At 42.6% G+C, this 27520-nt stretch overlaps 1 protein-coding gene across 1 annotated transcript in view; it reads right to left on the bottom strand.

The window, feature by feature from the left end:
• Window positions 1-15317: 15317 nt before the first annotated feature.
• The window catches only part of CDK14 (cyclin dependent kinase 14), a 513373-nt gene continuing 501170 nt past the window's right edge, over window positions 15318-27520 (bottom strand). Inside the window, exon 15 of the mRNA XM_006084938.3 lies at window positions 15318-16466. The gene's annotated coding sequence lies outside the window, so the exon portion shown is untranslated. The remainder of the gene's footprint in view (window positions 16467-27520) is intronic.

Below are 27520 nucleotides of genomic sequence, written 5' to 3'. Positions count from 1 at the left end.
CAGGGAAAAGGATAGTCAAGCCCTCTGGTGATTTACTTAGGAAATCAGAAATACAGAGGATGATTTCCCCCTGCCACGACAGTTGCAAACAGATACCTCTAGCACATATCCTCCTCATTTGTAGCATTGATCAGATTCATTCTCACACTTCCAGTGTCTGTGAGCTCCATGAAGGCAAGCCTGCTTTCATCTTATCCACATTTGTACCTCCAACAACTAGCAATATTTATCCTTTGACTAACTCTGGCTAACATTTATTATTAATATTTATCTATTGACTAACTCTGGCTAACATTTATTATATGTTAGCATGTAGTGGGTGTCATTTAATCCTCATTCCACCACTATGATGCAGTTGCTATTATTATTTTCATTTTACACATGAGGGAACTGAGGTATGGAGAAGCTAAGGAGCTTGACAAGGATACACAGTAAGCAAAGTGACTGAGCCAGTATTCAACCTATGTCTGTCTGACTACTATGTATGTCCACTATGTACTCCTATTTTTCTCTTACCTTAGACCATGTGATATTGTTGATGGTTGGCCCTTTGCATTACAGAAATAGTAGATGTGTAAGTAGATAAGTAATAACAAAGTACTTACCATCTAATATAAGGAAATGAAATAAAATAAATGAAAAGTTATACATGGGGTGCTGGGGAAGCAGAGCAAGGGCAGTCAGGGGAGGCTTCCCAGGCAGCCTGCAGATGGCCAGGGATTAATTGGCATTTCAGGTGGAAGAAAGCAGTGCAGGACCTTACCCACTCCCTCACTCAAAAAACAGGGCTTGACCATTGAGCTTTCCCTGGCTATAATGAAGGCAATCTGTTAGCCAGGCTACTCTGTGTGGTCATGAACAAACTTTTTGGATAGGGGTGGCCTGCTGTAACAGCCTCCTCTGCTATCCTGGGAGGCTGAGCAGGCAGGAAGTTGTAGAGTTGCTAATTGGTAACTTTCATTCCAGCATTAGCTCTCTATGGCTGTTGTAATTCCCACAATCTTTGCCAACAAAATTCCCCTAAACAATGAAGCATCTTAACTTCCTGAAAGTAAACCTAAAAAGCGCCTCTGTGGGAAACAGTCACCTCTGAGGCCCCATTCACCGTAGACAGCAGCAGTAGCGCTGGGAATCCTCTAAGAGAGCAACAATGGAGATTTATGTTGCCATCTGTCTGCGGTAGACTTAAATGTTGATGTCACCCCTCGCTGTAGAGTTTTGGCAGCAATATTGTTGATACCCTAGAAGGAAAGATGTGACTAAAATGAAGAGACTAAGAGCTGGAAGTTGATCTGATGCAATATGATATTTTGTCATCAGAGTCTTCTCTCTCTCTCTCTCTCTCTCTCTCTCTCTCTCTCTCTCTCTCTCCCCCTCCCTCCCTCCTTCCTCTTGCCTTCTTTGCTGACTATTTTTTCTTTCACTTATCTGGTCTACACCAGTTCAATGATCTCTAAAGTTTGCCTTTGCTGGTCTCTATTCCTCCTCACTGCTTTCCACAAAGCTTTGTGGATTTCAGTCATTTCTCATCTGGTCTCCAATACAGTAGTTGTTGGATTACTCAAATATCTATCACATTTTCTGCACAATTTATTTTAATGTAAATTAAATCTTTATTCACTCCCCTTCTCCCCGCCCCCCCTCCGGCCCCCAGCCCCCCTCCCATTGCCCCAGAGTAGCTCACTCTCCCTAAGGAGGTGAACAATGGGATTTGTGTTTGAGCAAGTTGTTAAAAATAAGTCTTAAGCTTTAGGAATGAATCTCATGTGACTCAGTTATTTTAAAAAATAAATAAATAAAGCCTGGGGAGGGAAGGGATGGGGAGAATGGTTTAAGGGGGAAAAGAACAAGCAATTCATTTTCATGAGTTGGAAGATGTAGTCTAAATATAGAAAAGAAGCCTCCAGTCATCTCTGAGTGTTGAACATCACATCACCCCCCACACATCCATAAACATACTTTCATTTGTCAGCCTGCAAAGAAAAAAATATCTGCACCCCTAGAATTTCTTTACACTTGGAAAATTGCTTGCACACTATCCTAGCGATGGCCACAAAACTTACACTCCACAGAATGAAAACCTTGCAGAAAAGAGATTTTTTTGCCTTGAATGAGGTGGGGTTGAAAACTGCTTGCCTGTCCCAAAAGTTGTTATTTTAGTCCCCTGTGTGGCATTTAAAGCTAGACAATGGCTTATTTAATTCTTTGGCACAGCAGAGTTTCTAAAAATTAGTATTACAAAGCTACTTATCCAGACTAAGTCACATCTAAGCACTAGGAAGTCTTAGAGACTGGAAAGGGAGAGAATGCTGCTTGCTGGCTACTTGAGGAGGATTCTTTTTCCTTTGGGACAGTGGCTGCCTGGCTTTGGGATGTAGGAAGCTAATGAGGGACAGAGAACAAAACTCCTCTGTATAATACGCGGTTTCCTGTAAGGCAAGTTATCACCTCCAGATTCAAAAGCAACAGGGGAGGCAAAGGTTTCCCAAGTGCTTATGGGGAATAATATTCACTTGCAGATAATTTTAAAAACAGAAACCTAACTCCCAAAATTCCAAGAAAATCACAGTCTTGGATTTTTTCCCAGTCTAAAAAACTTTTCCCGATCAGCAAGTAAATGTGTACTATGACAGTGCCACTATGTTGTTTAACTCCAGAGGTGTGGTGATTTTAACACAAGTGTGCAAGTGATTTAGAATACCTCCCATAGAGAGTTGGAATCTAATTCCTCCTCCCTTAAAATATTGGATTGGCCTGAGTGACTTGCTTCTAATTAAGAGTAAATAGCAGAAGTGACTCTTGTGGCTTTCAAGGCTAGTTCATCAAAGGCAATACAGCTTCTGTCTGTCTGTCTCTCTCTCTTAAGGTACATTTCTTTGGAGCATGGAAACAACAAGCTAGAAACAACAGTGAGATACCAGGTGGACAAACAGAAAGATCCCTGCAGAGACCCAACAGTTCTAGCCCCAGCCATTCAAGTCTTCCCAGACCACGTGCCGGTGCCAGATATCTGAGAATGAAGTCTTTGAGTTGGCCCCAGATCTACATCTGACTGTAGATCTTGAGTTAGAACTACTCAAACAAGCTGATCCAGAATGTTGGATCCACAGAAACCATGAAAGATAATCCTATCTAATAATAGACAGACATGGTGATTGACCGTACCTTTGCTACGCCTCCCATTGGCTAATCAGTGAGATATGCAAATTAACTGCGGTTAATTTAAAGGTGGCGGTTAATTTGCCATACGTAGGCGTGGCTTCGGCCGGAGCAGCGAAGGCTTGAAGGCGGCTCCAGCTGGAGCGAAGGCCTGGGCCCCGGATGCCGGAGGAAAACCGGTGCCGGCAGCCAGGGGAAGGGAAGGCATATTGCACGAATCTTTTCGTGCAACAGGCCTCTAGTATAAAAGAATGCTGTTTTTAGGTCATCAATTTTGGGGTGGTTTTTTTTTTACAACAATAGATAACTGGAATTTGGGGATACCTAGAGGTAAGGCATTGCTGTAATTAAACTTAAAACATGTGGCAGTGGTTCATGGCCTGGGTGGAGGGTGGAGATCGAAAGAGTTTTGAAGAGGCTGTCTGTGAAGGATTAAAGGAACGTGAGGAAAGTGCATTGGAAGCTGGAGAAAGGAGGCTGTGGTGATAGAGTGGTAGAAAGTCTAGCAATATTTTCACCAGTGGTAACTTGGAAAATAGAAAATGTATCTTATGAACTTATGATCTAGTATGAGTATTAAAGGTGTCACCTGATTCTTCTAGTTGCCCTTAGTAAAATATGACGGAAGAGAGATGACCTCAAGAAAGAATCCTATATAATAAAAGGCCAGGACCATAAGCATAACGACTGGAACAACCGCTCAACCAGTCACCATAAAGTGCATTGACCACCTCTCAATCCCCCCCCCCCCCCCGCCCCGACCCTGCCCCTGCTCTGCAGGCTCCGATCCCAGCATGGCAAATGGGGAAACATGGGGAATGGGGAAAGGAGGCGGGGGAGGTGTGGTGACGGCAGGGTGGGACTGGGGACTGTTGAGCGGCAGTGGGTGGGGCAGCAAGTGGTGGTGAGCGTCCAGCAGCGAGCAGCAGCGAGCATCGCAGGGCAGCGAGCATCATGCTTCGTGGGGCGGCGAGCGTCGCAGGGTGTCATGGGGCATCAGACATGGCCGTGATCACAAGCTAGGCTTAGGGACCCTACTCGCTCATGATTTCATGCACTGGGCCTCTAGTTAAGTATAAAAGAAACAAGACTTTGGGGTTCAAAAAATAAAACTATTTCTCAGATTTTTCATCTCCAGATGGATAATGTGACTCTAGAACCCTTTGTTAAGAAAGACCTCAGACAGAATTAAAGTACTTTATAGGTTCTCTCAGTCAAAAGTTTCTCTAAAAATCTTAAGGGCATGTCTTTCAAATGTGTCCATTAAACAGAAATGCTTCTGAAAATCTTAAGGGCACACTTCTAATAGTAGCCTTTGAAGAAGTCAAAGGAAGAGAAAAGCTTACCTCACTGAGATTTGTGGATGTGGTTTTTGTCTAATGGAGTGAATCCCAACAAGACTGATGGGAAACACATGATGTGTTAAAGAGGTTTGTATTACTGAAAACATTGCCTGATCAGACTAAAAGGGACAGGGGTAGTGTAGAATGAAAAGAAGCTTTTGGGCTCCCAAAATTCTGTGGGAAAGAAGCAGGCTGAGAAAACTACTGAGCTATAAAAATGGGGTCCATTTGATAGAACAGGAAGGATAATTCAGAGGGAGGAACCAAAAGCTCAGAGAGTGGAGTCAGGAGCAATGGAGAATTATTGCTAGGAAACAATACTGGAATAAGCAACAAGGAATACGCAACAGGTGCCTGGCTAGATTTCAGAACCGCTACAGACTACTGATTACCTGATTACCACAGATCACTGAAATGTCTACAGTCGTATCCTATGCCCATTCCATCAAAGTATGTTGGGTGAAGGGAGCAAAAGTCTTGTCACTTGAGTTTACAGGTCCTCCAATTAAGAACGGTACTCAAAAAGCTGTCCTGAAGGGTCTGTACTCAGGGAGACCCAATTGCAGGCCCTGGACCTGATTTGGATGATCGGACACTGGACCTTGAGCCCCAGATGGATGCCATCCCGCTGACATATTTGGGGGGGGGCGGTCTTAGGAGATTGAGCATATTTTGCATGTGGGATCAATATACATAACCTGTGGCTGAAGGGCAGACTGTTCTGGCTTTAAAACATGCCCATAATTCTTTGACATTCTTTCCATCAAAAGGTGCAGTCTAATTCTCCTCTTAAATATAGGCTGGCCTTAGTGACTCACTTCTAACAAATAGAATGCTAGGTCATAAAAAGCAACACAGGTTCCACCTGGCTCTCTTGTTCTTTTGGCACATGCACTTTGGAGCCCTAAGCCACCCTATAAATGTCCAGCTCACCCGAGCACCGTGCTTTAGAGACCTTGTGAAACCACATTAGGTTAGAGGTGCTCTGCTCTCGATGTTTCAGCTGCCAGCTCTTTGCGTACTCCCAGCTTTGAAGCCAGATATATGAGTGGCCAGCCTTAAAGATGACCCCAGCTAAGCCACCATCTGACTGCAATCTTACCAGATATCACAACCAGACCACCTGGCCCAACTGCTCCTGACCCATAGAAATCATGAGATAATAAATGATTGTTGTTTTAAGACACTAAATTTTGGGGGTGATTTGTTATACAGCAATAGATAATCAGAGCAAGGGGGCACCAGTCACATTTCATTCTGTGTGAATAGAAATCCTTGGAATTCTTCAGCAAGCAATCCTAGGAGTCTGTTCGAACCCAATTGTAAGTGTTGATTGACATCTCAGGTTTTGACTGGGCTGCTCAGTTTCTCACTTTTTCTCTCCTCTTTCCTGTTTTTCTTTTTTTTCTTTAAACCTCCATTTGATTCCACATCTTAACTTCATTTGATAAAGCTTCAAGGCTAGCACCTAATAAATGGGTATCCTGGCTTTGCTAATCTCATCTGGGCATCCTAGTCTAGTTTATCCTGGGATTTCCTCCCAATATTGCCCTGATCTCCACTGCAGCATTACCTGTACCTGACAAGACAGCAAACGAAAGCCCCTTCTCTTCCAGCCCAATCTTCTCTAAACTGGAGGGGATTTAGGAGACACACGCATTCAAGTTCCATTTTCACCCCATGCAAACAGCTGCCTCTTGTCTATTCCCCAGTGTGGGCTTAGATACAGTGGTTCTCAACCTCGGCTGCACATTAGAATCACCTGGGAATCTTTTTAGAATCCTGATGTCTGGGCCTCATCCTCCGGAAATTCTGTTTCTTTGTTACTAATGTGGTCCCACCCCATAATAAAGAAACAGAATTTCCGGAGGATGAGGCCCAGACATCAGGATTTTAAAAAGATTCCCAGGTGATTCTAATGTGCAGCCGAGGTTGAGAACCACTGGCTTAGAAGGGGAGGGGGTGTGCCTCCAAGCTTCCCAACAAACCTCCAATCCAACCAAGTTGCTAATGACCATCAGCACTTCAACAGCAACCAATGACCTCCATGGAAAGGTAGCAACATTCTAGTCAAGCTGCACCGTACTCAGGGTCTGTTTACTGGCCCACAAAATGAGATGACCAAAAATACCACGATGCTGATGACAAAATTATGAATAAACTTGAGCATGGGATGAGATAGGATAGGCAGTAATGCGGAACCTTAAGTGACATTAGAATACTATATGGGATTCTCAATTTTGGTAACAATTGAAAAAATAACCCTCACCTGGACATCTGGACTTTCATGACCAATAGCAGAAAAAAACTTGTTACTTTCTTCAGCCTACACTTGGCAGATAATCGACAGAGACTGAAGGGTAATTCAGCCGCCTCCCTAGGGTGGGGCTCACCTCTGGGGTCAATAAGACAAATATGTCTGAACACATGATATCACTCTGGCATCCATAACAGAGGAACGTACATTCAGTAATGTACCCACTATTTCACAGAACATGGGCAAGAATGGGAGTTTTATTCTTTAGTTTCACTTTGTCAAGACACAGGCAATAACTTGCCAATATGCTCTTCCTTATGTGCTTAAAGTGAATCTCTCTTTTTGTACCTCAGAAGTCTGGGAGCACCTGAATTGTGCTGGACACAGCTACAGAAATGAGTAAGACCAGATGTTCACTCTTAGGGAGCTCAGGGTCCCCAGGGGGATCAGACAGGTATGGCCATGGTGGGAGGGCAGGAGGGAGGAGGTGGAGCTCTGAGGAAGGAGTGTGGAGAATTCCCTGAGGAATTTTTATTTTATAAGGTTAAGAGACACCTGGGATTTTACCACCTAGCCTTGATAGGCAAAACTGGGGAACCCTGATGTTTTTACGACAGAATCTTTGAATTGGGATGAATGAATATGAGGGGGGTACCTCTGTGTGTTTGTATTTGCTCAGGAAAGCCTGCCCACGTCTGGAAAATTCCATGTGTTCTTCCCAAGATACCCTCCCACCAGCCCCATCTCCTGCCCCGGAACAAAAGCAGAATATCATACCTTCTCTCTACCACTTCTGTAACCCTCACAATTTTTGCTGCATTAAAATAATGTCTGCATGGGTGTCTGCACCAACTAGGCTGTGAGGGGAGGCCAGCCAGTCTCACTGGTTCATGTGCCCTCAGTGCCCAGCACAGGATCTGGCACATGTCAGTACGGAGCAGATGTTTGGTAAAATGGAAAATGGTGAGCAACCTGTGCAAAATGGTTGATCCCAAAGCAGAGTCCAGATTATGCCATTTCTTTGCATGATAATTCGGAATAAAGTTCAAACTTCTTGGAGTCTGGCACCCCACACTCTCCATGGCCCAGTTTTATTCCTCACTCATCCTCTCACACACCTTATGCTCCAGGATAAGCAGGGTTCCTTGATATTCCCCCAAACAGCCCGCATTTCTCTCATTCATGTCTTTATTTGTGTTCTCCCTTTTTTCTAGTGTGACTTTTTGCCCTGCCTCAGTGTATATATGCTGAAGTGATAATGAGAACTACCCTTTTATGTGTCATTTTTTGAGGATATTTTTTATCTTTCTATCTCTAATTCTTAGAACAGAGCTTCTTCCAGTGTAAGTTGTCAATAAATGTTGGTTAAATGAATGAACTCACAAAGCATCATGTGACAGGGGCAATGAAACACAGTCCCAGATAGAGGGAAGGAAAATGGAGGGCACAGACAGAATTCCCTGAGGCTGGAAGATCAGTGAGAGGTAAGGCGAGGAGACGAAAACGAAGAGGAAGAACGGGGAGATTACAGGGCATGGTGAGATGGGGGTCTTGATTCCACTCCACTTCGGAGGTGAGGAGGAGCCACCGAAAAGTTTGAGAAGTAGAGTGTCTCTCAAATGATTTGCAATTTGAACAGAGTCTTCAAGTGGAGAGGATAGATTGAGGGGGAGGCAAACAGACTGGTGAGGAAGTTCTGCATCTGAACTTACCTACAGGGTGGCTCACAGTCATGGCTGACCGTCGGAATCGCTTGAGGAGATTTAAAAATGTACACACACCGGGGCTGCCACCCTGGAGACTGAGATTCAGTAGGAATGTTTAGAAAGCTCCCCAGGTGGTTTTGGTCATCAGCCAAGTGTAGGAATCAGGGCTCCAGTGAACTCCTTGAGGACAAGCAGAGCTCTTTCCTCTTTGGTTTCTCTTTCTCCCCGAGAGCCAGGCAGTACCTTGCATATAATTGCATACTGTAGCATATTTATACATGTGGTAAATTCACATTGTCTGCAGTTTTCTGAACCCTTTCTATGGGAGGTAAACTAAATGCCTAAATTCCATTATACTCTTATTTAATCTGTATTATCCTTTAATACCTGATTCATTAAAAACAAAAAACAAACAAACACATTGTTAGACATCTGTGGTGCCTTGGTTGCCATTTATGAGAATGACGATATAGAGACTAGAAAAAAGACCTGTGTTGTTACTATTTTCACAATGATATGTGGATGTAGAAGAAGGAAAAACTGTTTTGAAGGAAGTTCTAAAATGTTTTGTAACAGGGATAGTTTGAAACAGGGTCTTAAAAGGGTTAATAGGAACTTGCCTGCTAAAAAAATGGAAAGAACATTCCCATCAGAAGGCACAGTGTGTGCAAAAGAACGGGGGCCTGAGGAGGCCTGGAGCATCCCGTGGGAAGGTCAGCACGGTGCCTGTGGAGGACCTGTGCATGGACTGATGGGAGATGAGCCTGGGAAGAAGGGGGTCAGGAGGCAGTGGTGTGTTGGGGAAACTGGCTCTCAAAAAAAAAAAAAAAGGAAAGAAAGAAAGAAAGAAAGAAAAGAAAAGAAAGAAAGGAAGGAAAGAAGAGAAAAGACCTGATGTGTAGACTTTGCCGATTTCTGTGGTGTAAGTATTCCCATCTGATTTCAAGTTACCAATGATTAAATAACTGGCTCATAAAATTCCTAAATTTTTAACAGTTGGTTCTTGTGAACTGGTACCAGCGAGTTCCATTACATGATTGACCGGGGGCCAGATCCTGTAATTCCAGGAGATGGAAGCAATTTGTTGCCCTTGCCTCCGGATGGTTCTGCTTCACATTAGGTCTGCTTCATGGGTTTGGAGTAGGTTGGGCCAATGCACAAGGGACCTGAAAACTCACTGGAGATGATTCTCAGGCTCCTATCACCCACCCGTGGTGCCCTTACACGCAGGCAAGAGGGCACCTGTTTTGGTTCCCATGTTTAAAGGGCCTGGCTCTGATCCTCCCCAGGCGTAGCTCGCCCCACAGAATAAGGAATCCATGCAGCCATGACCAACAGGAATCCACCTTCTCCATTCTGCTCCACAAATGTTAGGGGTGGTCCTGCCCTACCCCCCATTACTGGGGCTGCATTCTAAGCCAAGGTAAGCAAGCTACAGCCGCAGGTAAATCCCTGCCCGCTGCATGTTTTTATACAGGCTGTGAGGTAAGAATGGGTTGTACATTTTAAAATAGTTTTTAAAAATGAAAAAGATTTCATGATGTGAAAATTATACAAAATCCAAACTTCAGTGCCCATCCATTGTTCCCCTGGAACGCAGCCATGCTCATTCATTTGCGTTGTGCGTGGCTGCTTTCACACTATAGCGGTAGAGAGAGTAGTTGCGACAGAGACTGTCCAGCCTGGAAAGCTACTAGTTAGCTCTTCCAGAAGGAGTTTGCCTACCCTCCTCCAGACAGACAGGAGGAAGGGAAGTGTCTAGCTGGCAGTTCTCACGCAGCTGCACAATAGAATCACCTGTTGAGCTCCCAAAACAGACCGCGCCAGGGCCCAACCCTCAATATTTCTAGAATGAATCGGTCTGGGGTGGGGGTGTTTTTAAAACTTCCCTGTGGTTATAATAAGAGCCAGGGCTTTGAGCCACGGGGCTGAAGGTGTGGATTCACTGGGGCCTGAACTCTCCAAATATTAGGCAGAGGAAGGTTGCAGGCCCTGTCCCTGCTTCCCCCAAGGATCTGAGTGGATGATAGCCTTTCTTTGAGGATGCAAGGGACCCAATTACTTGATTTGGTTGGAGATGGAGAGAGGGAAAAGAATCATTGATTGTTTCACACTGTATTATGATACATAAAGCTAAGTGGTTTTTTAATGCAAAAGTTATTCTTCTTCCTCAATTTTATCTTATTTTAAATTGAATTTATTGGTGTGATGTTTGTTCTCAAAACCATGCAGGTTTCAAGTGTACAACTCAATAAAACATCATCTGCACACTGCTTTGTGTACCCATCGCCCCAAGCAACCTCTCTAAATCCTTGAACCGCTGGTTCTAACACGTGTCCCTGCACGCCCCCAGCATTGTCTACATCTGTCAGGCACCTGGGCAGGGGCCTCCACTGGGACCCACACTGGGTCACTTCTCAGGATAAACTCCAACAGGGAAGGAACCCTTACCCCACCTGTACCGCGTGCCCTCCATAATTATTGGTAGTCTTGCAGGGAAGGAGAAAAAAGATAACTCTATTAGAATCCCATTCTCCACCAGCACAGTCAGCACCATTGGCAGAGGCTGGCTCGGGGCTGCGAGGCCGCTCCCAGCTATTATTGTGCCTGGCTCTCTCTCAGCAGGACTCAACGCAGACAATATAGCACAGCCAGAGCGTGGGGGGGGACCAACAGTAAATACGAGGCCTTGGATTTTTAAATCTTGTCAGTTTTCCCCTGATTTGTGTCCTTTATCCTAGCCCCCTCTGCTGTATAAGCTTCTCAAAGCTAATGCCCATAACGCCACCACCCACTGGTAGCAGCAGGCTGCTGGGCCACCGTGGGGTTCTCATTGCAGCGATTTACAGTGCCTGCCATCACGCAGCCACTGTGCGTGCTAGCCTAGAGGCTCGGGTTGCTCTAACACCTTCCCCTCCGGTTTCTCTTTACTCTGGGGGGGGGGGCCAGGAGCAAGTCTAGGAATGCCTAACCCCCAACTCTAACTGCTTGCCTTGGCGAGCACACATCCCACCCCACACCTGGCAGAGCTGGCTAGCCCTAGCTGGAGAAAATGAAAGCATGGGCCATGAGGGAGCTCAGGGAGGACTGTCATTTCTGCTGCCACATTTAAAAACAGCCCGGCTGGCGTGGCTCAGTGGTTGAACGTCACCCTATGAACCAGGAGGTCATGGTTCAATTCCCGGTCAAGGGCACATGCCTAGGATGCAGGCTAGATCCCCAGTGTGGGGCGTGCAGGAGGCAGCTGATCAATGATTCTCTCTCATCATCGATGTTCTCTCTCTCTCCCGTCCCCTCTGAAATCAAGAAAAGTACTTCCCAGAGCTATTTCTTTGCCCTCTTGTAGATTCCAGCCTGCCACCTTCGTCTTTCTTTTAAGAGCTCATGGGATTACAACCCAGGCACACAGTCAGGCTCTAAAATGTGAGCTCACTGCTGAGGCTGCCAGTGACCTCAGCAAGGGGCAGCTGTGCTCCCATGGCTGTTGGAAGGTGGGCAATGGCACACACGTTGCTCCCTTGAAACGACCCCGAGGAGCGAGTTATTCTTTCAAAGCTTCTATAATTCTAATCAGTTTCCAGGGTATGTGGTTCCCATTTAACGAAGAAATTTGCCCATTATCTCTACCTTGGTAACATGAAGTGCCCCATTTCATGTCCCAGAGTCCACAGGGCTGCGACTGTGAAAATGCCTTAGGCATGATGAGTCGCTTCAGTCAGGGGGCTGAAGATGCACGGGCTCTTGCGAGCGTTTCTGGTTTGGAACATGTGTCAGCTGAGAACACTGGTGTTTGTGAGAATGTTAGTTTGCAAAGGGAAACGAAGAAGCCACGGAAGTTCTAGGAGAGCAGCAAGGGGAAGACCGGGGGGTAGTAGCTGCTGGTAGGTGAGGATCTGCCCAGGGGGACAGCCAGGGGCCTGGGCCCTTTTAACATGAGACTTGAACTGGGATTTTTTACCTTCAAGGGCAAACATTTTTAAATTATGGAACATCATAGCTATACATCGATGACTGTATCTCATATGAACTTTATTAGCAATTTATCAGTTCGGGGGGGGGGATTCTTTTGGGGTTATAAAGCTGGCAGATCTGACAAGGAGGTGGTGATAGAAAGGACACCAGCCCCCCAAGGCAACATGTGCATCCCAGTGCGAGCTCCCTGCCCATTCAGGTGCAGCCCCCACGAGGTGGTGGTCAGGGAAGTGTGCTCAGTGGCAGAAGCTGGGATTTGTCTTCAGTGGAGAGTAACCTACTCACCTCATCTTAGGACACGTGCAAAAACCAGGAAAAAGAAGTAATAAAAATAAACAGGGTTGTCATTGAACAAGGCCAGATTGGCTCCAGATGCACAGAACACGTGGTGAACGTCATAAGGAGCTGGAGGGTTGTGAAGACCCTCGACTACACAAGCTTGGTTTTGCACAGCCTCCTCCACTTCACCTACATATGGCCTCACAAAGCAAGGTGAGGGAGGGGTTAGCAGACTCCTGGAACATCCCAGCTGACTCACTCCTTCCCACATCCAAGAGCACTGTGTGTTCTGTCTCTCATTTCTCTCTTTGGGAATGGTTGTGCCTAAGAGTTTCCCAGAGGATGTTTCTTTGACATAGTGTATGGTGTTTTGGGTACTCACCAAGAAAATGTACAGAGATTCTTTTATTCTGTATCATGTTACAAGAAAACAACAGTGACAGCTGACAAACCATTACATCTTTCATAATACAGACAAATTACAATTGGTAACAAATATGCAACGTGTTTTACTCCATTCTCCTTACTATATGTTATTTTGAAGTATAATAGTTTTCTGAATGATGCTAGCACATTTCTTAGGTACCAACCACCCGTTAGAAAGTACGCATCTCAGTGTATCTTACAGAAAAAAAAAGATAAAAAAAATCCACTCCCAACTAGAGAATGTAGACTTTATTTGTGCCTCTAAAATATGCTGCTGTGGGAAGGGAATGAGAATAGGAGATTGCTGATTTTGTTTGAGATTTTTTTTTTTTTTTTTTTGCTTTTTTGTTGTTGTTTGGTTTTGGTGTATGAGGATTGCAAGGCAGTAACATTTGTGGTTTCTTCTGCCTACAAGCCAGTAAGGGGGATAGAAGTTATGCACAATTATGCAGCATATTCCTATGTATAGGGGGCAGGCAATAATCTACCCCAGTATGTACAGCCTAAACTTCCTCTTATATAACAAAGATTACAAAACCAGTATTATTCACAGATGAGTATCTTATAGAGACACATGACCGAGGGCATTGATGACACTGGTTGTCATGGACACGCTGAGGGAAGGATGCCCAGAGGCCTTGCTTTCTCTGCAAGCCTGGAGGAGGCGCCCCTGGAACTTTTCTCATCACTCTTTCGAGGTAGAAATAGCTTCTCACTTGTTTCAGTGGGTGGACAGCCACCCTGCTTTATACCCCATTGTTTCTGAGCACTGCAAACATCTTTATTTTTTTCATGTTCTACATAACTTGTATTGTTAAGTCAACCATACTGCTCCTTTAAGAACATGGACACGAAGTCCCGCGTTTCCTTTTGGAATACTGTGTGTATACAGTCCCCATGCTGGTCCAGCTGTTTGAATTCAAGCTACTCCTTCCTATAAAAATAATCTCACAAAACATTCCAGTGCTTTCTCAATGGAATAATAAATCTGCTAATGAACGCATTCTGCAATGATTTTCGTGGCTGCCCTTAGCTAGAGACAGTGGGAATAGAAGGGTGGGGGTGAGGGGGGAGAACATGATTGCAAATGCGAGAGGAAAGGAGGGAGAGACAAACCAAACTTTGGATGTTCTGTACTGATGGCAAGGAGGGGGAACTAAAAGTTCCTAAACAAGATCTTCTGAGAGGTCTGTCTCCCGCAATAAAACAGATTTACCCCTGCTGAGTACGAGCGTGTTTCCTTTCCCCAGTAGAAGGTGCCTGGGACAGGGGCAATATCTCTAATATGCCTAATTGAAGAATTTTAACACTAAATATTTTCAAATTTTCAAGTTAGAAAGCTTAGTACATAGTAAGATTTAATCATCAGTTGCTCTTGGTTTTAACTTAGTAAAATACAAAAGTTAAGCCTCTCCCCCAAATGAATAATTCAAGACAAATCACAGGCAAGGCTGTTTTTTAATTGCACGTAAGTTTTCTTCTCCATATTTTCTGTAAGAAGTCCTAATTTAAATACACAAATCAAAATACCTGTAAAGACTACGAATGAGTTGGAATGCATGAAAGAAGAGTGGAAAGATTTCTAGGTAGCAAATAGCAAATACTCTAGCCTCGGGTAACTTTTATTCTCTTTAACACCAACCAGTACATAATTCCTCACTTAACACGTAGAAGCTCACAGTGAATGCTACTTCTAGATACGATGGATTGTGACCTTGACTGTATTATATACTCACATGTCACTCCAGGGACGGTACCATTTTAATGTTTAGGGAGTCTGGGTCCCATTCCCTAGGTATACTGCGTGTGACTATAGAAAAGCTTTCTCTTACCTGACTCTCAGAGAAAGTCTTTGTCAAACTGGCTCACAATTCCTAGACTTGGTCCCCCAAAGTGCGATGCATTTCAAGTTCCTGGTCTCTCCTTCTTTCTGACTAATAGGAAAATGTAACACAATGTACAAGAAGTATTTCCATAGGAATCTGTGTCCTGAGGAGCTAGGTTTCATGCTTTCGATGAATTTCCTAACCACCCCCTTGGCCTGAGGATTATCTGGGATTCTGCAGTGAGGCCTGTCCCCCTGGGAGACGGCCTCCATCAGAGAGCTTCCCCTCCAGATCAAAGCTCCACAAACGCCCAACCCACTTTTCCCTCCATGTCACATCCTCGCCTTCAACAGGGGGAGCCAGGCCTTTCTGTTCCCCTTTCCCATCCTTAAAGCATGAGTCCCGTGTTGCTTCTAAAACCTTCATTCAAAGTTTTTTCCCCAGGAGACAGTGTAAAGTCAGGGTCTCCAAGGATGGCTTCCAGTCAGCTTGGAATGTTTTCAAAATGTAATTTACAGGTGCTCTGATGTAAATGAGCCAATTTTTAACTCTGGATCCCTTTGTCGCTTGCTTATTAAGTGTTAACTAGCAAAGATGGCTTTCAGGGCTCATGCAGCGGATTCGATTCCGTTCACCCAAGTTTTGAACGCTCTGTTCCTCACTCTTTTCTCCACTAAGAAAACACCACGTGTCAAAGAGTGGATGGAAACAATAAGATGTTGATGAGACCCAGGACACATGTAAAAAGTCACCTCCAGCTCCAGAGGTTGAAAAGGAAGCAATGTATCCCTGTCCTTTGTTCTTAATGCTTGATACTTGGTTCTTCACTTCCAACCTATGTGGAAAACAGTCATGCTATGTGGCTTGAAAACGCTAAGCAGGTTCTGATATCTTATATAAATGTGTGGTGTTTCCAAGAAAAAAACCCCAAACTGGGAAATGTCCTCAAAAGGTAGGTGACAAGGGGGGCCCCACAGCCAGGGACCAAGTTGCCAAACAGTCAGAGAACATGGGTTTGCTTTAGCTGAACATGACCTTCCTGGTGGTTGCAAAATGTGCAGTGGTCTCCAGGAAAGCGCACATTGTTTCATGCCACTGTGTGGCTTTCAAGTACAGATATTACTGAAGAAGTGTGAACACCAGATGTGTTGTCTTAATGTATTTAAGACATGGTTGGTAAAAGCATAAAAACCTTCACAGAGACGCTGCGCTGCTGAGGGAAATCAAACAAAATCAAACACAAAAGACTGAAAAGAATACATGCCATGGATCAGTAAGCGAAGCTTAATCTTCACATAGTTCTTGGGAATCACAAGGTATCCAAATGCGTGCAAGGTTTTAAATAAATTGCAGAGAAAGCAGGGTCTTGCCAGCTTCAATTTTCTTGTAAGTGAAATCCACCACAGGGAGTGAAAGGAAACTGATCCATGATTCCCTTCCTCTGATTGGCCACTTCATTAATGGTTTTTTTTCTTCCCAGAATGATGACAACTTAGTCCTGAAAGGAGGAAAAGAGAAAATTGTTATATGGTAAAAAAAAAGTCATATATCATTCATTTTTCTTCAATTACACGAGACATCAAAATTGGTCAGGCCAGGGTGAGCCTATCCGTTTTCTCCACAGCTACCCCAAGCCCACGTATCTGAGGCAAAGTTGCCTCCTTCACCCAAAAAAATTCTTATAATGTGATAAACAAATGTTCTGACTGCTTTTACTTCCCTTCAAAGAATTTAACTCTGTGAATTTAAATGACCTGACCTCACCCAGCCGGAGAGGCTCAGTTGGTTGAGCATCATCCTGTGCACCACAAGGTTGTGGGTTCAATTCCTGGTCAGGGCACATACCTGGGTTGTGGGTTTGATCCTTGGTAAGCACATATGAAAAGCAACCAACCAACCTCCCTCCCTCCTCCCTCCCTCCCTCCCTCCCTCCCTCTCTTCTTTCCTTCCTTCCTTCCTTCCTTCCTTCCTTCCTTCCTTCCTTCCTTCCTTCCTTCCTTCCTTCCTTCCTTCCTTCCCTCTTTCCCTCCCTCCCTCTTTCCATCTTCTCTTCCTTCTTTCTTTATCTCTCTCTCTCTACACACACACACACACACACACACACACACACACACACACCGTCCTCTAAGTATGTCTTCAGGTGAGGATAAAATTAAAAAAAAAATCTAACCTCCTTTTGGATTAATATAGAGAATTCAGCAAATTTCCTTCCCCTAATCATTAGTGGTAATACTGGTATTCATTAAGTGCCAGTAGCATCATACAGACCATTAAAAGGACATTGCATCCTGTTCATTTTTATGAATAAGAAGCAGAAAATTGGATATAGATGCTTTAAAAAAAAATCCAGCTGCCTATAATTCCTCCATTGTCTAGTATTAGCCCTAGTTTCCGTAGAATGAAAACTGACACAACCTGAAGTTAGCCAGCCTCTTGCTAACTTCCTGCACATGACTGTGCATTTGCAATGGTGCTGCTTAAACTCCATAACTACTTCCATGTGAACGGTTCGAGAAGAGAGAAGGATGGTTTACCCTGCTCTGCCCACATTTCTTTTTGATCCTTAAGCTTTCTCACCGAGTCTCTAGGACGGGAAAAAAAGTCTTGCCAGGAAGGGTAAAGGAAACACTCCAAGGTTCAAGTCACAAAGCCCAGAGATTTGATTAGTTCACTGAGTCCCAGAGTCAACTCATCATCTTCGTCAGAAGCGTGAGTCACGAGGCCTGGTCAGGCCTCCTTGTGCCCTTCTCCAATGCCACACTGTCATCTTCCTGGGCAAAGAGGAAACCTTGGCCTTTTGCAGAGAACTCACAGTGCAGCTGCCCCCCTGCTGCCCATGTGGGCTGTAGTACCAAGGACCTCACCCCTGCAAGGCACTGCCTTGACCAAGAGAACAAAAAGTTCCAGTCTTATAGTTGAGGGTGGCATCCTCTCCACCTCTGCTCATTTCTCCCACTTACTATGATGATTTTTTGGACGCTTAACCTTCCATCCTTTTTTTTTTTTTATTGAGCTGAAATGCATGTAACAAAATTAGCCATATGAAAGCATGTAGTACATTTACAATGTTTGCAGCACCACCTCTATCTGTTCCAAAACATTTGTCACCCCCCAAAGAGACCCCATACCCTTTAAACAGGCACACCGTTTCTCCCTTGCCCCAGCTCCTGACAACCACTAATCTGCTTTCTGTTCTATGTATTTCCCTATTCTGGGTATTTCATAGAAACAGATTCATACAACATGCAGCCTATTGTGTCTGGCTTCTTCCACTTAACATAATGTTTTTAAAATTCATCTATAGTGTAGCATGTATCAGTACTTCCTTCTTTTTTATGGTGAATAGTATTCCATTTTATGGATATGCCACATTTTGTTTACCCATCCATGAACTAGTGCACATTTGAGCTGTTTTCAAAATTTGGCTACTGTAAACAGTGCTGCTATGAATATTCATATGCAAGTATTTGTTTAATTCTTTTGGGTAAACACTTAGGAATGAAATTGCTGGGCCATAAGGCAATCCTGTAGTTAACTTTTTGAGAAACTGGCAAACTGTTTTCCACAGTGGCTGTACCTTTCTATATTCCCATTGGCAATATACAAATTCTCCAATTTCTCCACACCCTTGCCAACATTTATTACTTTCTTTTTCCCCCCCTCTTGATTATAGGGAGTGGGAACTGGTATCTCACCACAGTTTTGATTTGTATTTCCTCTAATTATTAATGGTGTTGAGTGCCTTTTCATATGCTTGTTGGTCATTTGTCTATCTTTGGAGAAATATCTAATTCAAGTTCTTGGTTCTTTTTCAAATTGTTTGTCTTTTTGTCATTAAGTTGTAGGAGTTCTTTAAATATTTGTATTTTGATTTGCAAATATTTACTGCCTTTTAGTGGATTGCCTTTCACTATGTTGACAGTGTTCTTTGATGCACAAGAAATTTTAATTTGGATGAAGTCCTATTTATCCATTTTTCATTTTGTTGCTTATGGTTTTGGTGTCAGATCAAAAAATCCATTGCCAAGTCTAAGATGATAAAGATTTACCGCTATGCTTTCTTCTAAGAATTTAGTCCTTACATTTAGAACTTTAATCAATTTTTAGTTCATTTTGGTAAATGGTGTGAAGAAGGGGGTAACATTCCATTCATAAGAGTTCTCTGTCCTCAGTGACTGAGTCAAATGTAAACAAAAGTCCTTACCTTAAGTTTCTGGGAGAGATGTGGGGTGGAGGGAGAGGCCTGGGGGTAGATGGACAACACATATAGGCCTTTTGCTACCTTAGTTGTCTCAAATAGTTGCTGCTGTGGGATAGTTCTCTATGTGGCTCACTTGGCCACCTCTCACCTCTGCCAGGTTGTCCAGAAATGCCTTTATCAAATCCCTTAAAAAAGTTGCCACCTTAGCAGAAATAATTGCATGGAAACTACTGCCATAGCCCCCATCCCACACTTTGCAAGGAGAGAGTCTTGTTAGAAGCCAGAAAAGTTTCATAATATGAGTGAGACTTGATTTGGGCCTTAGAGATGGAATAGGATGTGGACATGTGACAAGGAGAGGTCAGTCACTTATACAGAGGGAGAGGGATCTATCAAAAACAAAGGTTCTGGATGGTATCGCTCAGTGGTTGAGCACTGACCCATGAACCAGAGGTCATGGGTTCGATTCCCAGTCATGGCACATGTCTTTGGTTGTGGGCTTAATCCCCAGTAGGGGGCGTGCAGGAGGCAGCTGATCAATAATTCTCTCTCATCATTGATGTTTCTATCTCTCTTCTTCTTCTCTTTTCCTTTCTATGAAATAAATAAAAACATATTTAAAAAAAGAATGCTTTGCTTTTCAGTATATCTGATTTCATGTAACAATAAACTATACCGTCACCATAGTCCATGGCAAGTTATTATTCTGTTGGGTTGGTATTATACTTTTTTTTTTTTTAGCCATTGATGGTGTTTGTCCTTGTCTTTGTCCTGATTCTTTAAGTGTAATTTCCAGAAGAATCACATGTACCTAATCGGATAATTATCCATTAGTAATAGTAACTGGATGATAAATGGTGAACAGTGATTATGGCTAAGTCCATTTAGTTAGGTTCGGGGTCAGACATTTAATGAAAGTATCCAATAATTAAAATAAAATAAAAGGAAGGGAGGTGCCAGTGAGAGCTAGACCCCCATCTCTGTGAGATGACTCTATAGCTCAAACTGTGCCAAGTGCCCTGACTGACATTGTTCACCAGCACATGCGATGTCCTTCTCCCTCCTTGGGCAACATTGGTATCAGTTCCAGTTTTCAAGGTAGGTGAGTTTACTGCTAGAAAAATTCTTTAAAACCTAAATGTAATCATACATGTGATGGGTGGCGATATAGGTGAAAGGAGAGTATATGACATTCATAGGGAAGTAAAATATAATAGTAATGCAAATCCTTCCCTTACATTTAATAGATTATTAAAATAGACTGCACACATAATACAAATGAACAATGAATATAAATTATAAGCTCAGCTATGTGCACAACAATTCATAGGTATATAAATCATTAGATTAATGGATGCCATTTTTATCTTGCTTTCTGCTTTTAGTGTTCTTTCTCTAGAAATGAATGTTTTAAACAAGAAATTGGATTTTATTGATAAAATCCTTATTCAGAAATATCTACATAGAGCTTCTCAGCTATAAATATTAATTAATTGGATCGCTGGTACCCATAATGCAATTTTGTTCTGACCCATGTGCCCTATGAACTAGATATTTTTTGGATTCAATTTTCTTAAAACCAACTGTCAGCATCATGTGATGGAGGAGATGAAAAATGAAAATGAGCAGTCCCGCTGTGCAGGTGGGTGACCTGTGGGAGAGAGTCTGCCTGGTAGGATTTTTACAGGAACCATCAGACACAGACCAATTGATTAGATCATCTCATACCCGCCACCAACTAGGCTCAAGAGACTAATTAGAGAGAGTACTGCCTGCACAGGCACCCCATTGACACCTAATTTGCTCAGCCAAAGCCTTTGGGGAAAATGTATTATCTCTGCAGCTGCACTTCATGCATTTCTGATTTGAGGCATAAGCAAGGAGTGCTTCATCACTCTTTTGACCAGACTGAATGTAGAGCCCTTAAGTGCTAAATGCAAGCAAACAGACCCAAATTAAAAATGGGCCAGGCTCTTTCCCTGTTAAATCTCCATGGGTCTATACAGAGGCACACCCCTACGCACACATGAAGTTTACTCGCTGGCGGGATGACACAGCCCAGGACCCCAGCTCAGGGTGCTTCTGGGTGATCAGATGGTCTCTCCTTCGCTAGCCTATTTGCCACACTAAGGTATTGTGTTTGTTTTATTGTTTTACTTAAATTATTAAAATTTTTTTGATCCTGCTGCATTGCCCCTCCACCAAGTATTTCTTTTTCTATCTGGCCCATTTCCCCCCTGCCTGCCCCCCCCCCCCCGCGCCCGCTAAGCCTTCACTGGAGAGAAGTGATTATTTTGGTTCCAAATTAAAACAACTGTAGGTTTTCCTTCCATCTCTTACATTGTGAACAGGATATTCACCAGAATGTATGTGAAACTGAAGGGTAATCTGCTCATTTCTATTTGAGAGACTTATTTGGAAAGATGCCTAACTGAGAGGGTAGACTTACTAAAAATTGATGGAAAGAAAGCTACCTCCTGATAGCAAAGACAAGACAGAATTATAAAATAATGAAGTGTCTTCCAGAAAACAATGTATGCCATTTGACCAAGTTTAGCTTTTATCTGTTTCTAACCTAGATTAAAACTAATTCCAACCTTCTTTACTAGTATAGAATCCAAATCACTGGTATATCAGGAGGCATTTGGAGAAAGGTATGTAACTAATTACATGCTTTTAAAAAAGGAAATAGAAATGAAAAATCCAGACAGTATGAAAAAATTAGTGTATCTTTGTGCCAAATCCAGTGGCTATCATGAATGAATTTCCATAATGCTGGAATTAAAAGAAAAATAAACCATGACCTGCTATGGTGGTATTCTAGAAAGGACCTACTGATTTCATGCCTTTCCACTCACATGTTGGATGAATTATTTTACCCACGTGTTCTGGTAAATTACAGTTCTGCTCTGCAATTTTCACATTTATCTTAATCTTAGTAATTCAGTGAAGATTTTGGGTGATACTTTTAACTGTCTACTTTTTAAAGCAGCATTCAAATCTGGCCTAAATTGGGCAACAGATAGTCAGAGGAAGCCAGTGGCCATGAGGATGAATATTTTTCTGAAGGTATATGGAGAGTGACTGTAGGGGAGATGTTTGAAAACAGTTAGGAAATCGGCGACTTAACTAATACATAAAACCATCTATAGAATTTATTCTGTTTTCGTGGAAAACGAAGTTCAGAAAGCTTCCTTCCCCCAAGTACCATATTAATAAAAGTTCACATGAAAAATAACCAGGAAAAATACAACCTTCCAGGCTGTGCATGTTGGGTTTGATTTTGCTTAAAATACTAAGAAAAACAACCAAACGAATCTTTTGTACCTAACTCATCTTCAAGCAGAGTTGGCTACTGTAGAAAATTAAGTCCACAAATAAGGTTACTAAACCCTACACACCTAGGCAAGTCCAAGTCTCTCTGAAGTAAAAATATCATGTCTATATACAAATACACACACATATGACTTATATTCATTTGCATATATACAACACATATACTCAAATTTTATACTATAGACTCTATATATGAATGTTGGAGTCAAAATGACAAGTTTTCAACTTCAAACTGATTTAAAAAAATCTGGGGACAGCTTAATTTCTTTACTTTTTGAGTGAGTTTACTTATGTTTTGATTTGGCTGAAATACAGGTTTTCTTTCAGACCATCTGAAATCACTGTTTTCCAGTTACTCTGACTTTGCATTGAAGCTCCTTGGGGGGTGGCAAGAACGGGATGAAACAGAAGGAAGTAGAAAATTAGCCAAACCTACTTCTGTAACTTATTTCTGATTTATGATAATCATGCTTCTTCCCCCCAGAAGAGAACATATCTTTGAGACCAGCTAGAGAATATTAATTAAAATGAATACAGAGATAGACAGGCTTTTGTTTTAAGCTTAACAGAAGGTCCATCATTCAAAACAGTCCAAATCCTCTAAGTTGAAAGCTGTTTGGTAACATCCATATGGACGCACAATGCACTAATTGCAGCGACTTTGCACTTTTTAAGCTTCATGCCAAAGTGGTGATCTTAATTAAATTTTTTTAGGCAAAGCTATAAGTCTAACATTTCAAAACAAAGCATTTCTCACATGAGAAGACTGATTTAACATATCATTTCAATAATCATCATTATCAACAGGCATTTATTGAAATCTCCATTAAACACCAGACATTTTAATGACATGTAATTAGTGGTGGTTGAAAAGAATGCTCTATTTTAATGGTGTGACTACTTATTAAATCAAATTTATGTAAATGTAAAACTGGTCATATTTTAGACACATGTGGACTTAAAGGATGGCAATTCTGGGAGTACGTCCTATCTCAGAGAAGGCCAAAAAAAGTGCAGGGAAAGTACTGATCTAGGTCTTCTAAGAATTATCAAGACAGTTAATCTTCTAAAAAGATCATATATATATAAAATCATACACACATACATAAACACACTGGAAGGTTTGAAACAGCTCATTGAAATAGTTTGAATGACAAAGCTAAGACTAGAAAAGCCTTCATCAAACATGGCTTATTCTTTTCAAGGATTTCATATTTGAAGCTTTATTTGCTTAGCATACCTTTATAATTGACTGGCTCCCAAGTGAGTATAAGTTAATTAAATAGGATTCTGACACTTTAACCTTCCTGATATATTACAGTTCTACTAAACTGTATGTAAATAAACCAAACACAAAGTCATGTAACCCAGTAGCGTGTGCATTTTTTTAAAACTTAAAACACATACACAAATCTCATAAACACTTCTTAAGTAGTTAGCAGTCAAAGAAACACAAGGGTTCAGGTCTGACTTTAATTAAAAGATCTGAAAGGAGATGTGACTTCATTTTGGGGTGGATTTTTGTTTTTCAAATTAAAACTTGTTTAGCATTATTATCCAAAGTGTTGAGGCCCAGCAAGTTTTCATGGTAAGGGTTTTGAATTCAATATATAATGACCTACAATTTGAATCTGTCTTATGAACCATCTTATGCAGCAGAAATTTGCAAAGCTAAAGCATGCATTTCTGTAGGGTAAACTATGATTGGTAAGTAGAGAATGGTGTCAGTGTAAACCAAAGCCGTGTTGGTTCACGGGAGAGATCTCTTTCCAATGGGAAAGTTTTGAGTCGCCAACGCACAGCAGCCATGCACAGGAGACAAGCACATTTGCATGCAAGCTGAAGAGATGCCTGGAACTGCACATGCTGTCCATTTACCCCACATGCTTCCTCTTGACTTGGTTGGGCCACATGCTCTGTCTTGGGATTAACTGTTTATTGAATAATCTTCCCAGATCTTGGCACATTTTGTCCTCTTATCCAAAGTTCGGCATCCCCAACTCTTCCATCTATCTTCTTTCACCTGTAAATTGTGCTAGTATTTTTGTTAGTGTTTTTAACTGCTTTTGTGAGTGCTATGTGCTGGAGACTAAAGGTTTGTGTCCTCCCAAATTCATAGGTTGAAATCTACTCCCCCATGTGATCATATTTCAAGGTGGAGCCGTTGGGAGGAGATTAGGTCATGAGAGCAGAGACCACATGAATGGGATTAGTGCTTTTATAAAAGAGATCCCAGCAAGAAGGGGAAGAGGCTCCTCACCCCTTCTTGAATCTGCCAGGGCCTTGTTCTTGGACTTCCCAGCCTCCAGACTGTGAGAAAAACATTTCTGCTGTTTATAAGCTTCCCAGTGTATAATGTTCTGTTACAGCAGCCCCAACAGACCAAGTTGAATACATTTTAATTGGTCTGCCCTTCATTCTATTTTTTTTTTTACCATAATCCATACAGTAGTTACTGTGGGATTTTGCTAAACACAGGTAGGAACACAAATATCATATCATAGCAGAAATGTTTATTATTATGGGACACAGTCTGATACTGTCATGTGGCGACACATTGTGGACACCACCATACATGTCATAGCACATCATTTCTAGTAGGAAATATCTGCTGCCAGCAAGAAGGGTTCAACAGGCCATGCTGAGGGCTGCCAACACCAGAGAGCCAGCTAAGCTCCCCACCAACTCTTTCCCATGTAGCTGCATTACAGTGTGAACAATGCCAATGAACAATTCTCAACAAATGATAAATCACTGAATATTGACTCATGGAAGCGAAGCCTTTATCTACATGTAAAGTCATGTGATATGCATTCTCCACAAAATTAATTGGTTATTTTACAGTATTTTGATACTGATTATCCTACTATAACAAGTTGCTTAATACCCAAGATGAGCTCTAATAGATATAATCAGGGAACATGTGTTTCATTAGGAGAAATAAATACTTGCATTGTGTGCTTGTGTAGCATTTTCTCCTATCCATTCATTCTCTCATTTAATGAAGAGTGCCTGAAAAATAGGACCGTGGCCTTAAAAAGAGAAGATATTTTATAAACTGCCGTTTAGAAGGTTCTAATCCTTTTAGCCACTGGTTCGATGTCTCCTGGCATGCCGGCAGCCAGCCGTATGCTCCAGGTTTAATTCCCCACAGCACTCGCTACAGGAGCCACCACCTTTGCGGGAACCAGGGAGACCATCTCTCCCAGTTTTTGGACGGAGGGGATTTCCAGGATGTGGAACTTTCCCTTTTGAAACTGGGGAAAACCAGAATGAGTTGGTCACCCTAACAGAAACAACAGGGTTGATATGTTGTCATTTCCAAGTTTATGATAAAAACTTGGCGAGCCTGGCACTTTACCACACAAACTAAAACACACTGACATTCCAATCCTGAAATGTGCGTCACCGAAGTATTACAAATGCCAAGCACTGAGAATGGCAAAGGATTTGTTGGCCAGAAAATGGGAACTGAGCTCACAGCCTTCTCTCCTCTCAACCCTTCCAAGGGTATTTTCACTTATCTCCTTGCCTCTGTGTTTTAGATTTTCAATGAAGCCGTGGTGGATCCCATTCTTCTCTAATGAGGCTGCTGAATTCAAGACCATCAGCTTGTTCTTCACCACAATTCTCAGTTGCACCGTCAATAAATCTGTCTATTTAAATTCACACCTGTGGCATGGAGGAGATGGCTAAGGCCACCCCTCTCCAATGACAAGAAGTGTAAATACTGCCTTGAATCTCCGTGGCAAATGATCCCCCAACCTAATGAACAGCGGCAAAGCCAAACCAACAAGTGGCCTGCTTATTTCAATTCAGAAAACATTTACTGAGCATCTATTTTTTCTGTAAAGAACAGCATTTAGGGTGAAAGGGAAGAATAATACAAGGACTGTTAAAGCAAAATCCCAGTGGTGCCTGGAGCTGGCTTGCACTGGCTCACAAGTGTCAAACGTTACAATTTTCAGGAATTTTGCAAGCCAGTTGTTAAACACAGCCACCCTTGAAATTAGCAATGGAAGGAGGCGTTATACCATGAGCTGCAAGGCAAGGATGACCAATCAGGGCTTTCTAGAGAGCTGGCTGTTCAATATTTATCAACACACCACTGCTGTCCTTAGGAGCCTCAAGAGTTTGGAAGGGGATGCTGGCCTATAAGTCAAAATGGAAAATGGAAGTGTTATCCTAGAGGTACCAATGCAGTGAGGAAGAACTGGCCTTTGAAAGATAAATAAAAGTTTAATGTATAGAAAGGGAGGAAGGAGGCCAAGGGGGCAGGCACATAATTGGATAGGGTAGGTGAGGGTAGTGGAGCAGAGCGCCTTCCGTGCGATTATGAGTTTGGGTTTTATCTGTGTGTAGTGAGGAGGTCTTAGAGGCTGTTGAGAGGGGAGTCCCCAGGTGCTAATCCAAGGGCAGCCACCTACTCTTTACAAAGATGAAGGCTCAGCTCCTTCTGTGAAGTCTGTAGGTGATGAGTTGTCTTCTTCAGGATGCTATTGAATTAGATAATGCTACGGCCGAGATTGCTCACAATGCACCAGGTTTGTAACACTTATCACTGAAAGGTTTTTTCTGCCTGTGAGAAATATCCAGCGTGTCCTGGGCTCACCACGACATAGAAACTAAACTTCTTCCCAAGGTGTGCAATTTCCAAACTGTAGCCCGTGGGGGAAAATGGGACATTTGCATGCACCAGAAAGATGCCTTAGATAACAAATAGTTTGTTCATGTGTGTCTTTATACTTGTCTATGCATTTAAAAGGCAAAGGAAAAAAAATATGCACTAACTCCTAGCTTTACTCCTTACACTGCTGTCCTTTATAACAGAAACATGATTTACTGTTTTTGATTAGCAGGCAACCTCAGACAGGCTTTAAATTGCAGCCTTCGGAGTTATGAAATACTGTCCAATCTTTTAGAAGGCAACTGCAATGAATTAGAAAACGTCATCGCTACACTCTTGTCTTGATTCACTGTGGTTTGCACGATGCGGACTAGGAGTTTCAGCTCAT

The sequence above is a fragment of the Myotis lucifugus genome, unplaced genomic scaffold, assembly GCF_000147115.1.
Source record: "Myotis lucifugus unplaced genomic scaffold, Myoluc2.0 scaffold_15, whole genome shotgun sequence".
NCBI classification, from domain to species: Eukaryota; Metazoa; Chordata; class Mammalia; order Chiroptera; family Vespertilionidae; genus Myotis; species Myotis lucifugus.
Note: the sequence above shows the minus strand (reverse complement) of the source record. Positions and strands in the feature narration are given on the sequence as shown.